The following is a 6000-nucleotide window of genomic DNA, read 5'->3' as shown; positions in this document are numbered from 1 at the left end:
AGTAGAAAAATAAAGAAGGCCAAAGTTTATTCTTCAAAAATAAAAAAATTGATAAACCTCTAAAGATTGACAGGCACAAAATAGAAAAAAGTCACAAATTACTATAACATGCAGATAAAAGAGAATATTCCTACAAAGTATAATTTAAAAAATAATAGGAATATATAATTTTAAATATTATACCAATAATTTTAAAATTTAGAAGAAATGGACAAATTCCTTTTTAAAAGTTAACTATCAAAATTGATGAAATAATCTAATTTTCCTTATATTGTTGATGAATTGAATATGAGTCTAAAATTTTCTTGCAAAGAGTGTTTCATGCCTAGATAAATCCTCTGGTCAATTTTTGCAAACATATAAGAAAGAAATCACACTATTGAAAAGTCAACCATAACTTTAATGTTTCTCCTTTAAAAGTAATGTATCTTTTTTCCTTTAGATGTTTTTAGGATTTGCTCTTTGTTTTGAGCTTTCAACAGTTTTACTATGATGTATCTAGGTGTGATGTTCTTTGATTTGCCCTGCTTTTGATTCATAGATATGCTTGAATCAGTAGACTTCCAGCAATTTTAGATAATTCTAGGCTATGATATCTTCAGAGAATCTTCTCTCTCTTTCTATCTCGCTTCTTTTTCTGGACTCCAATAACACATAAGTTTAATCTTTTTACTGTGTACCTTATATCTCCTATGGTTTTAAAGCATCTCTCTCTTTCTTGTCTCTCTTTTTTTCTGTCTCTTTCTTTCTCTCCTTCAATCTAAATATTTTCTACTAACCTATCTTCTTATATATGAATCCTTTTCTTATGAGTCTAATCTGCTGTTAAATTACATTAATTATAAAGATTCCTATTTTGTTATTTTTATAGTTTCTTAATTTGCTGTGCAATTATCCACCTTCCCTATTTTCCTTGCACACATTAATCATAATTATTTTAATGTTCATATCACTTAGTCCCAACAGCTGCATGACTTACGGATCTGTTTCTATTTTCTCCCGATTTTTGTAGATTTGGTTATTTTTCCTGGCATCCTGGAAGTCTTTGAATGAATGATAAATAACGTGCATGAAAATCCTAGTGGTCCTAGGTAATGTTATCTACCCTAGAGGGAATTTCATTTTTATTTGTCAGACATTAGAATACAAGTATTTCTCCTTGATCCAGTAAAGACTAGTCTATTTCTGGTTTTCTAGCACTCCTAGGGAGTAAGCTTTCAGGGTTTGCCACTAAAATCCAAGAGTGTTTATTAAGGCCTTTAGCAAATCCCAAAGCTGTGATAATCTCTGCTTAGCTTTTTAATAGTTGCTTTATACTTATTTTCTTAGAATCTTGCTCTGCTTAATTACTGATTAGTGGGTCTCAAAATGTCTTGAGGGGAAATTTCCTACACTTTTCTATGGTTCCCTTTTCTCTAAATCTTGGTCCCTCATGTTCTGGCTGTTTAGGTTGGTCTCCAGTGCCTTCAAAAACAGCATTGGTTTTGGTGTTTGTTTGGGTTTTATTTTGATTGTTTTTGTAGATGGTTTTGTGCCGTAGCCAACTTTCAAAATTCTCTTATAGAACAGTGGGTCTGATACAAGTTACTCCATCACAGCTGGAAGCAGACTGGTCTTTAAATATGTTTTCATATTAACTTATCTAGACAAACCATGAGAAAATCAGGGCAGCTGTAACAAGGACTATTTTCCAGATGAAGAAATAGAAACTCAGAAGCATTAATGATTCCCCCAGATGGTCAGTAAGCTGCAGGGCCAAGTCAGTCTTAAAATCCTTGTCATCAGCTCTTCATCATCGGCACTTTCTACCTTACTAGTGTTTACCAAAATTCTGTCTCTGATAGACCACTTAATGGTCTTTTGGAGGAACTGTGATTACTAATTTTTGTGAAAAAATATCATAATCTAAATAGCAAGTATAAAACATGATAGAAAATATACTTTTCATTAATATTACCATTTCTTACCAAGGATTGGGATGGTTTTGTTTGGCATCCTCCACAGAGATAAAAATCACTCTTTTAGCTCAAACCACAAGCTCTGTGTCTTTTCTTTGCTTAGTATTTATATCAACTATGCTACATTCTGCCTTTGCAATACTATTCAACAGTGAGAATGCTAGCACGTGTTAGGAGACTTTGTGGGAGAATGAGAGATATTTCTATTGTACTTTAAACCAAAGCTTGTGGACAGAATACACTGAATATAACATTCAGCTCTCTTTCACCAATGATGTCAGTGAAAAAACTGTAAACAAGTAACAAAGGTTTCAAAGTTTCAAATTGGAAGATGCAGTAAATGAAGTATTACCACTACCCTTATTTATACAAACAAATAGAAAATATTTGTTTATGTTTCATTGGTTATGTGAATGTAATCTTGAAATCAAGTCAAGAAAATATTAATTGATTTGTCTGATGAGTTAAGCAAATATACTGCTAGTTATATGACTTGAATGAACCATTTCAAGTAATAGAAAAGGTCTTTACTGGAATTATCAATATTATGAAGACATTTTTAATTTTATTTATTATTTCAAGTATTCATGTACACAATTTCCATCTTGAAATGCAAATTAAAACTACAGTGATGTCCTTCTACAAATCCATGCGACTGAATAAATTTAAAAGTCTGACAATACCAAGTATTGGTGAAGATATGAAGCAAGAAGCTGTTATGCAGGGTTGGTATGAATGAAAATTGGCTTGTGATTACTGTATTAATTTACATTCCAAACAATAGTGTATGAGGTGCCCTTTCTCAACATTCTCACCAACACTTATCTTTAAACCACTTTAGAAAAGTGTCATTTCCCATACAATATTCTATGACCAAACAGTAACAATTCCATTTCTGCGTATATACCTAGAAAAATGTATTCACATACCTAGAAACATGTAAAAGAAAGTTCATGGTAGCAATTTTTGCAATAGCTGAAAATAATTCTAACATTCATGAAGCTATCAAAATGTTAGGATGGATAAATAAATTGTGGTTATTAATATGGTGGAATTTTATACTACAGGAAAAGTTAACTCATTAGAGCTAGGTACAATAAACCTAATTTAATCTTACAAACACATTATTTATTGAGAGACTTTTTTAAATTATGAATTTATATAAAGTTTAAAACCAGTTAATATTTGACATTTTATTTAGGGCCACATATAAAAGCAATAAAAGTACAAAGAATCTCAAGAATGAAAGTAATGTGCATATCAAGACAATGTCTTAATCTAAGAGGGATAAAGAGAATGTGATTGAAAAGGGATACCCTGGGGCAAGGGGTTGCTTCTACAGTGTAGACAACAATCTATTCCCTTATTTAGGTAGTAGTTAAAAGGATATTTACTTTCTGATTATTCATTACATTGTGCATTTATTTCCTATGCATCTTTCTCTTCATGTGTTGTATTTCACCATTTAAAAAGTTATAAAAGTTTCCTTTTGGAAAACAGCATACTTCACTTTGGAAAAGAAGAATCTCATTTTCAGGGGAGTAGGCTAAAAAGACACATACTGCCATCTGATTTTATCTACAAATTTCTGTACTGTATTTCCTTCAACACCAAATCAAGATTAGTAGGCAGACTCGTGTGTGGAGACTCATATTATGAACTTTTGCTCCAAGAACTACCACAGGAATATACCAGGAAAGCCAAGAGACCCTTTGAAGGAAGTGCATTGCTCCCACAGGCTCCAAGACACTTGAAAAACTGAGAGTGTCCAAAGTGTGAAAGTGTGAAAGAGGGATGATCCATCCCCAAACACACACCCTCAGTGGGGAACCTGAAGGTCCAAATCACGGGAGAAAGATCCAAACTTACCTGGAGCTGAGACAAATTTAAAGATGCGACCTTACCTGGAGCTGAGACAAATTTAAAGATCCAACCTTACCTGGAGCTGAGACAAATTTAGAGAGCCGAGTGAGTACAAGGGTAGAAGAAGCAGCAGGAAGAGCTCTGTGGGCTCTCTTGGTCTCCAGTGAAGTCATTTCTGACTTTGTCTCACAGAGGTCCTTGAGGAGGGCTGCCAGAGGAACTGGGAAAAGACCGCAGAGGGAAGGAAACCTCAAATGAACTTTGTAACAGTTTCAACCGAACGCAAAGATTCCTGGACAGAACTTGTAGGGGGGAGGGTGAATTGGGTGTGCTGACATGGCACAGAAGCTGGGGGAGGTGGGGAGGTGTGAAACCTGAAAGTTCTGCTTGCTTTATCAGCCAGGAGGCTGGTAGTCTGAGGCAAGTTCTCATTCCTGTTCACCGCTGCCTGGAAACGAACTCAGTGCTGTTGGCGGGTGCACAGTGGGAGTGGGACTTGCCTTTTGGGCTGCATGGGACCTGGGTGAGGCCTGTAACTGCTGGTTTTCCCCCACTTCCCTGGCAACCTTCATGACATAGCAGAGGCGGCCATAATCCCCCTGGGAACATTACTCCATTGGCCTGGGAACCATGCCTCCATCCCCCACAGCAGCCATAGCAAGCCTCATCCAAGGAGAGTGTGAGCTCAGACACACCTAACCCTGCCCCCATCTGATGATCTTTCTCTGCTTGCCCTGGTAGCCAGAAGCCAAAACACATAATCTCTTGGGAGCTCTAGGGCCCTGCCCACTGCCTGATCCTTCCTATACTACCGCAGCTGATGCTCTCTTAAAAGCTCCACCTGGGCCAGGCTCCATGGCTCACGCCTGTAATCCCAGCAGGCTGATCGCCTGAGGTCAGGACCAGCCTGGGCAGCATGGTGAAACCCCATCTCTACTAAAAATACAAAAATTAGCCGGGCTTGGTGGCAGGCACCTGTAATCCCAGCTACTTGGGAAGCTGAGGCAGGAAAATTGCTTGAACCCGGGAGGCGGATTTTGCAGTGAGCCGAGATTGTGCCATTATACTCCAGCCTGGACAAGAGAGTGAGACTCCGTCTCAAAAAAAAAAAAAAAAAAAAAAAAGGCCCCACTTCCTGTCAGGAGGCCAACCAGCACAAAACTAGTATAGTAAGCAAAACTACAAACTAAGTACCCTCACAGAGTCCATTTAACCCCCTTGCCACCTCCACTGGAGGAGTTGCTGGTATCCATGGGTGACAGACATGAAGATTGTTCACACCACAGGACTCTGTGCAGACACCCATCAGTATCAGCCTGGAGCTCAGTAACTCTGCTGGGTGGATAGATCCAGAAGAGAAATAACAGTTACTATAATTCAGCTCCCAGGAAGCCACATCCCTATGGGAAGGGGGAGAACACTACATCAAGGGAGCATCCTGTGGGACAAAAGAATCTGAACAGCAGCCCTTGAACCCCAGATCTTCCCTCTGACATAGTCTACCCAAATTAGAAGGAACCAGAAAAACGATTCTGGTAATATCACAAGTCAAGGTTCTTTAACACCCCTAAAAGATCACACTAGCTCACCAGCAATGGATCTAAACCAAGAAGAAGTCTCTGAATTACCGAAGAATTCAGACGGTCAATTACTAAGCTAATCAAGGAGGCATCAGAGAAAGGTGAAGTCCAATTTAATAAACTCAGAAAAAGATGCAATATATGAAGAGAAAAATCTTCAGTGAAACAGATAGCATAAATAAAAAACAATCACAACTTCTGGAAATCAAGGACACATTAGAGAAATGCAAAATGCACCGGAATATCTCAGAAATAGAATCGAACGAGCAGAAGAAAGAACCTCAGGGCTCAAAGACAAGGTTTTTTAATTAACCCAATCCATCAAAAATAAAGAAAAAAGAATTTTAAAAAAAGCCTCCAAGAAGTTTGGGACTATATTAAGTGTTCAAACCTAAGAATAATTGGTGTTCTGGAGGAATAAGAGAAATCTAAAAGTCTGGAAAACATATTTGAGGAAATAATCGAGGAAAACTTCCCCAGCCTTGCTAGAGATCTGGACATCCAAACACAAGAAGCTCAACGAACACCTGGGAAATTCATTGCAAAAAAAATCATTGCCTAGGCACATAGTCATCAGGTTATCTAAAGTCAAGACAAAG

The 6000-nt window shown here is 37.4% G+C and overlaps 1 long non-coding RNA gene across 2 annotated transcripts in view; it reads right to left on the bottom strand.

Annotated features, from left to right (window-relative positions):
- Positions 1-756: 756 nt before the first annotated feature.
- The window catches only part of LOC107976691 (uncharacterized), a 344614-nt gene continuing 339370 nt past the window's right edge, over positions 757-6000 (bottom strand). For both annotated transcript variants that reach the window (XR_001720817.3, XR_010148704.1), the window contains one exon: positions 757-4041. This is a non-coding gene — a long non-coding RNA (uncharacterized LOC107976691). The remainder of the gene's footprint in view (positions 4042-6000) is intronic.

The sequence above is a fragment of the Pan troglodytes genome, chromosome 11 (genome assembly GCF_028858775.2).
Source record: "Pan troglodytes isolate AG18354 chromosome 11, NHGRI_mPanTro3-v2.0_pri, whole genome shotgun sequence".
Lineage (NCBI taxonomy): Eukaryota > Metazoa > Chordata > Mammalia > Primates > Hominidae > Pan > Pan troglodytes.
The sequence above is the reverse complement of the archived record's forward strand: the minus strand, read 5'-3'. Positions and strand labels throughout refer to the sequence as shown.